At 50.9% G+C, this 7,584-nt stretch overlaps 1 non-coding gene across 1 annotated transcript; it reads right to left on the bottom strand.

Moving 5' to 3' along the window:
* Positions 1 to 7,161: 7,161 nt before the first annotated feature.
* Positions 7,162 to 7,243, bottom strand: TRNAS-GCU. Its single transcript has one exon. It is a non-coding gene; the product is annotated as a tRNA-Ser (tRNA).
* Positions 7,244 to 7,584: the final 341 nt, after the last annotated feature.

The following is a 7,584-nucleotide window of genomic DNA, read 5'->3' as shown; positions in this document are numbered from 1 at the left end:
TTTTGTCCCTTAGAATCACTGGGGACATTGGGGTTTGTCCTTTTTGTTTCCCCTTTTCCTCCATCCATCCCTCCTTTCTCTTCGTCTCTTGCTTCTTTTTTCCTTTCTCCTATTCCCCTCCCAACACCAGCAGGGAGGGTGTGTGTGTGTGTGTTGCGGGGGAGGGCTCTGCAGCTCCCACTGTGGGAGGTCCACCCAAAAATGTGGGGCTGAAATAGTGCTCGGCCAGTAATCCCCACCAGTGACCTGGGCCATCCTTTGGGCTCTCTGGTGAGAACCCTCAGCCTCAGTCTCTACCCTGATTGGCTGAGCAGGGGGTTATTGACAGGGCGGAGACTCAGGTCCTTGTTGGTCAGTTTTAAGACCAAGGAAATAAGTCAGAACCAGTTCTATGTTTGATGAATTTTGCTGCTTCTCTGCATTAATGGTCTCTGAGCAGTTCATGATTCTCTCTAACATTGCACTTCTCCTCAGATACTTGCTGAATAATTCCTGTGCACTGTTGTTGGTCTGGAGCTCATCTGAGAGCACTTTACTCAGGTCATTCAATGTCTGAAATTCAAGATCCGATGGTTAGTTTGAAAATCAGGGCTCTTGGGTCCTATTCCCAACTCTGCCCCTGACTGGCCGTGTGACCTAAGACAAGTCAATTCTCCTTTCTCAGCCTTAGCTTCTCCCTCTTTCAAGTAGGGATAATAATGATCCGCTCCTACCTACCTCAACACACTCACTCTTCCCCAATACACACACTGTCTCTACCCACACACACAGTCTCCACCCTGCAGTTGAAAAGCAGCTGGCAATCCAGTAGGATGCCCATGGAAAAATGGGATGGAGAAACCTGTATCATGTGATGCTGTACCATCTGATGAGGCATTGCAAAGCCTTCCCAAATCACCCTGCAGCCAGTTGCACAGTGGGATAGTTACCCACAGTGCACTGCTCTCTGTTGCCATCCAAGAACTGCTAGCATGGATGTGCTGTGGTGACACAAGGGGCATAGGGAGGATATTCAATAGCTGTTTAGTTAAAACACTTTAACTAAAGCAGCAATGCCAGGGGGTTGGTGGCTCCTTTCTTTCCTCACCCTGGAGTAAACTCAGCTTTTTATTCCATTCTTGATGCTTCATGGAATAACAACAGACGACCGAAGAAAGACATGGACAGGGTGGGTCTCAGGGGAGAGGCAGAGAGGTTCGAGCGGTGGGCAGAGCAGGTCTCAGAGGTGGGGGCAGTGGGCAGGGCAGGTCTCAGGGGAGAGGCAGAGGTGAGAGAAGTGGGCAGGGCGGGTCTCAGGGGAGAGGCAGAGAGGTTCGAGCGGTGGGCAGAGCAGGTCTCGGAGGTGGGGGCAGTGGGCAGGGCAGGTCTCAGGGGAGGGGCAGAGGTGAGAGAAGTGGGCAGGGTGGGTTGCCGGGATGGGTCAGAGCGGTGGCGGCTGGTGGGCAGACCTTGTGGTAGGGGGTGGAGAGGCACGAGCAGGAGGCAGGAAGGCCTTGGGGGAGGAGAGGAGCAAGCGAAAGGTGGCTCAGCCGTCCTCAGCCAAAGAGGAAGAGCGGGGGTGGGAAGTGGCCAAACTGGAGCAAGGGGGGAGCACAGGTGGGGCCTCAGAGAGAGGAGAAGGCTGGGGGGGCAGTGCCATGGTCTGGGCACCAATGGGCCCCCCACTTCTAGGGAGCTTCCAGCGCTCACACCCAGCCTCCACAAATGCAAGAGCCATGGGCCATCTATTCTCTTCATCTTCACTAACCAAGCCCCTCCCCAAGCTATGTTGATGGGAGAAGCCCTCCTGTTGGCACAGCGCTATCTGCACCGAGGTTAGGCTGATATAACTGCATTGCTTAGGGTATGGCTACACTGGCGAGTTGCAGCGCTGGTGGAGGCTTTCCAGCGCTGCAATTAGTAATGGCCACACCTGCAGGGCACTTCCAGCGCTGCAACTCCCTGGCTGCAGCGCTGGCCGTACACCTTGCTCAGCATGGGGAATAAGGATTGCAGTGCTGGTGCTGCAGCGCTGGTCATCAAGTGTGGCCACACACCAGCGCTGTTATTGGCCTCCAGGGTATAAGGATGTATCCCAGAATGCCTGTTCAGCCACTCTGCTCATCAGGTCAGACTCTACTGCCCTGGCCTCAGGTGACCCGCCCTTCAAATGCCCCGGGGAATTTTAAAAATCCCCTTCCTGTTTGCTGCAGCCAGGTGTGGAGTGCAATCAGTGAATCTTTACAGGTGACCATGCCTCCACGCGGCAAATGAGCCCCAGCATGGAGCAATGGCGAGCTGATGGACCTCATCAGTGTTTGGGGGGAGGAATCTGTGCAGGCACAGCTGCGCTCTAGCCGTAAGAATTATGATATCTTTGCCCAGGTATCAAGAGACATGCTGGAAAGGGGCCATGACTGGGACACACTACAGTGCAGGGTTAAAGTAAAGGAGCTGCGGAGTGCCTATTGCAAAGCACGCAAGGGAAACCGCCGCTCCGGCGCTGCCCCCACGACCTGCCGTTTTTACAAGGAGCTGGATGCGATTTATGGGGGTGACCCCTCTGTAAATCGAAGGACCGCGATGGACAGTTCAGAGCCGGTAGAGGAGCGGGAGGGGGAGGGGGAGATCCAAACAGACAGTGAGGCTACTGTGGTCGGGGGAGACACCCCGGAGTCCCAGGAGGCATGCAGTCAGGAGCTCTTCTCAAGCCAGGAGGAAGCTAGCCAGTTGCAGCACCTGGAACTTGGTGCAGAAGAATCACAGGAGCAGGTCCCAGGTAAGCAGCTTTTATTTCAATGCAAATGTTTTGGGAGAGGAGGGGGTGGTATGGCTGCATGCTTGCATGCCTAGATGTGGAATATCCCATTGATGTGGTCTATCACGTCGCGGTAATCTGCCTCTGTAATCTCTTCAAAAGTTTCTGCAAGAGCATAGGCAATTCGCTTGAGCAAGTTTAAAGGGAGAGCCAGTGTGGTCCCTGTCCCAGTCAGGCTAACGCGTCTGCGCCACTGTTCCAGGAGGGGTGGGGGGACCATGGCTGCACACAGGCAAGCTGCATAGGGGCCAGGGCGGAATCCGCATTGTTGTAGGAGACCCTCCCTTGCTTCCCAGGTAACCCGCAGCAGGGAGATATCTTCAAGTATTAACTCCTGTGTGACATGGAGGGAGGCACAGTGTTTCAATGCAGGTCCCAACAGCAGCTTCCTGCCTTTCCCAAAGCCCACAAACAGCAGTGCACCCATGAAGCAAGAAGCCCCCTGCCCAGCCAAACCGCAGCAGGAACATGTCTCCCAGGATTTATTGATTTCTACTCTACTGCCTTACCCTCACTTACCATTTCTGGGAGGCTGTGAATTCTCTAGCTGTGTTTGAAATGTCTGAGGAATGCTGCAGTGTGAGACTGGAAACTAACTTCAGATTATACACAATGCAGGCTCTCTTAAAATGTATCATTTGCTGTATTTTTATAGTGTCCTTGACTAGTCCTGGGCCGGTCTTATCAGTGACTGAAAGAAAACTTCAGAACCTTAGAAGGAAGCCTAAGAAAAGCAAGGAAGACTTGGTGAAGGCAGTTATGAACCAGTGTGCAACAGAGAATAAAACTGCGCAGGAATGGAGAGAAAAAATGCAGCACTGGGAAGGAAACAGAAATCAGGAGAAAGGAGTTGTCGCTGAAGAAAACCACGAGGCAGCTTATAAACCTCATGGCGCGCCAAACAGACTATATGCAGTCACTGGTAGCCATGCAAGCAGAGCACTACCGTGCCAAACCCTCACCCTCCCAAACCTCTTTCCCCTGTGCACCAATGTCAGCTCCAAGTCCCGTTCCCCAGCATCCAGGTTCTTACCTACACCATCACCAGCTGCCCCCGACACCTGTACGGTCACCTATGAGCCCAAAGAACTACGACCCTTACGCTCTGCACTCAACCCCCATCACCATGCAACAGTACAACCCTGAGGTGCACAGCACTCCTGGCAGTACACATGCAAACCTATGAATGTACAGTCCAACAACCAACCCCCCTGCCCGTTTACTTCCTTTTTTTTAAATAAATGATTTCTTTGATTATGAAACAGTTTTTATTATTGCATAAAGTGAAAGATAACAAACCCCAAGGAAAACACAGGTAACAAACAGCAAGGAAAACACAGGCACTTAAAAGCACTGTAACCAGTGCACGTCACTCCTGGTCAAGGCAAAAAACATTACTGTTGGCTTTCAGCCTCAAATTCCTCCCTCAAGGCATCCCTAATCCTTGTTGCCCTGTGGTGGGCGTCTCTAGTAGCCCTGCTGTCTGGCTGTGCAAATTCAACCTCCAGGACTTGTACCTCGTTGGTCCATGCCTGGCTGAATGTTTCACCCTTCCCTTCACAAATATTATGGAGGGTACAGCACGCGGATATAACCGCAGGGATGCTGCTTTCCCCCAAGTCTAGCTTCCCATAAAGCGCTCGCCAGCGCCCCTTTAAACGCCCAAAAGCACACTCCACAGTCATTCGGCACCGGCTCAGCCTGTAGTTGAAACGGTCCTGGCTCCTGTCCAGCTTCCCTGTATAGGGTTTCATGAGCCAAGGCATTAATGGGTAAGCGGGGTCCCCAAGGATCACAATGGGCATTTCAACATCCCCTACTGTGATCTTTCGGTCTGGGAAAAATGTCCCTTCCTGCATCTTCCTGAACAGGCCACTGTTCCGAAAGATGGGTGCATCATGCACCTTTCCAGGCCAGCCTGTGTAAATATCAATGAAACGCCCACGGTGATCCACAAGCACCTGGAGTAATGTAGTTACACCCCTGAGTAATGTAGTTACACCGATCTAATTTTGTAGTGTAGACCTGTCCAAAGAACCTTGGGAGTAAAACTTCACCTGCTCCTCTGCTTTTCTGAATCCAAACACCAGCAAAGCTTGTCAGGCCCAGATGGAGGTTGGCAGAGAGTCAGGTGTGTGCAGACATGATCCCTTCAGCAACTGTAGGCACCATGGCTTAGCTGGCTAAAACCACTGTTTTGTATACAGGAGATTCTGGGTTCAAGTTCCAGTGGTACCTTATGTATCAGAGGAGTAGCCGTGTTAGTCTGGTTCTGTAAAAGCAGCAAAGAATCCTGTGGCACCTTATAGACTAACAGACATTTTTGCAGCATGAGCTTTCGTGGGTGAATAATCGATGCTCAATTCTTGCATCCGAAGAAGTGGGTATTCACCCACGAAAGCTCATGCTGCAAAAACGTCTGTTAGTCTATAAGGTGCCACAGGATTCTTTGCTGCTTTTAGTGGTACCTTACTGAGTTGCTTTTGGGGCACCTGGTATTGGCTGCTGTCAGAAGACAAGATTAAGAGCTAGATGGACCTTTGGTCTAGCCTAGTGTGGTTTTTCTTATGGTTTAAATTACACTCACAGGCACTGAGGACAGAGTTACTGAAAGTTTGGGAGTTAGGAGCTGATAAGTCAGTGGTCCAGTCCCCTCACAGACGACCCCGTCCCTCTGGGACAGGGTCAGGTCTGAGCTCTCACACCAAATGCTCATTGTGGCTGCCAGAATCTGTGGGCAGCTCGTTTAGTTTATGCCGAGGGTTGAGTCCTGTTTTGTGCACCGAGTCTGAGAATGAAAATCGTAACCTGCCCTTTGAAATAACAAAAGCAGCAGGACGTGTTTCTGTCCCTGCCCCAAAGCAGACAGACCAATGGAGAAATGCCATGAGTCCAGGGTAATACTCCCCTGCAGTTTTACCATTTCCACTTGCTAAACCCCCTCCCAACCTTCTGGGCTCCTGGAGCAGGGGACTGAGCCTGAGCCGAGACACGGACACTGCAACTTTGCAGCCCAAGCTGCATGACCCTGATTAATGTGACATGGGCCAGTCGTGGGTGTTTCATTGCACTGGAGACGTAGCCTAATGTTATGTCTGCACTGCGATTAACACACCCAGGGCACCTGTCGCAAAGCCCGGGTCAGCTGACTCAGGGTTATGGGGCTTGGGCTGCAAGACTATAAAATTACAGTGCAGACAGATGGGCTTGAGCCCAGTCTCTGAGACCCCCCCAAGGGGTGAGGGTTTCCGAACCCAGGCTTCAGTGTGAACACAAATATCTGCACCACAGTTTTTAGCCTCTCAGCTTTAGCTCCATGAGGTCAGATGGTCCAGGCCAGCCATGCTGCCATCTTTATCCCGGGAGAGATGGACTCTCAGGGTATGTCTCCATTGCAATGTCAGCCAATGGGTGGCTCGCTGTGCTCAAAGCAGCACCCTGGAAGCCCCATATTCACCACTCTCCTATAATGATGATATGGTTTGTACAAAGTCTGCCTGGTGAGGTGTCATTTCAAAAGTCTTGGTCTGTTGAACCTTAATATTGGGTTGGATTGTGTGTGTAGCATTGGCTGGGAAGTTTTGCTCTGTGTGTGTGACTGAGATGAGGTTGGGAAATGCCCCCCACCAGCCTTTCAGGTGTGACAATGGAGGAGCCAGACCCGCTGCTGGCCCATTAAAGGGATCCACACTCCCAAGGACTATCCCAGGAACCGTGTACAATGCAGACTTCTCCGAGATAGCACAGCGACAATGGGCACTGCTTGACTCACATCCTAGCAAAGGGACTTCCTAGCCAGTTGGAAGAAACTATGAAAGGGGGGTAGAGACATCATGAGTTGGCCTCTCTCCCCCACAACTCAACAGCTGGAAACACACCTGGATGACAAAACTGATTCAGAAATCAGAAGAGAATAATAATAGTACATTCAAACCAAAGTCCCCAAACAGACTAGTAGTGGTTTCTCAGCAGAAAATTTTCAGTTTGGGGAATTTTGTTTTCTCAGTCAGACCTTGCCAAGAGAAGATGGTTGAGTTGCCTCCTTCAGACCAGCTTGGCCTAGACACTAGCTCTGGTTCACTGTTGTGACCTTGCTCAGAATTGAGGTATTTTAATTATCTGGGGAGGTCTCAGGGTGTTAGGGGGAAATTATGAGGCTGTTCCCTTTTGAGATAAAAACTAAATAATGCAGGACTAGAGAATTTTTTTTTAGAAATCTGGGATTTAGACATTTTATTTGAAGCAGGGGGTGCAGCTGAGATTCTGAGAAGGCTTTTGTTTGCAAGAAGCAACATTGTTTGATCTGTCATTGTACCAAGGGGGGAGATGGTTGTCTATAAAGGAGAGTGAAGACTAAATACATCCGATGAGGATGGGATTTGAACCCATGCGTGCAGAGCACAATGGATTAGCAGTCCACCACCTTAACCACTCGGCCACCTCATCTGAGCTGCTAAAACAGGGACAGGAGGAGAAATCTAAGGCTGGCAGAGATAGGGACACTAAGAAGTTTTTAAATACTAAGCATAAGCAGGGTCTGAATGAGCTCCCCCCTCACATCTAGTGAGGAGCTGGGGGAAGACTTCAGGAACAGGCTGTGTTTACATAGACACCCCTACTCTGCCTAGCTATGCAGCATGATGGGGCCGCTTCCCCAAAATGACCAGTTTGGGATGGTGGTGGATTAGAAATCACTTTAGGATTGAGTGGAATGAAATGTTATTCTCCTTCCTGTACGAGTGAAGGGCAGCAGAACGTACCTAGGCCGTCCTGACGGAGGGGTGGGT

The sequence above is a fragment of the Mauremys mutica genome, unplaced genomic scaffold, assembly GCF_020497125.1.
Source record: "Mauremys mutica isolate MM-2020 ecotype Southern unplaced genomic scaffold, ASM2049712v1 000524F_np12_subseq_1:157659_obj, whole genome shotgun sequence".
NCBI lineage: Eukaryota > Metazoa > Chordata > Testudines > Geoemydidae > Mauremys > Mauremys mutica.
This window is presented reverse-complemented; position numbering and strand designations above follow the sequence as displayed.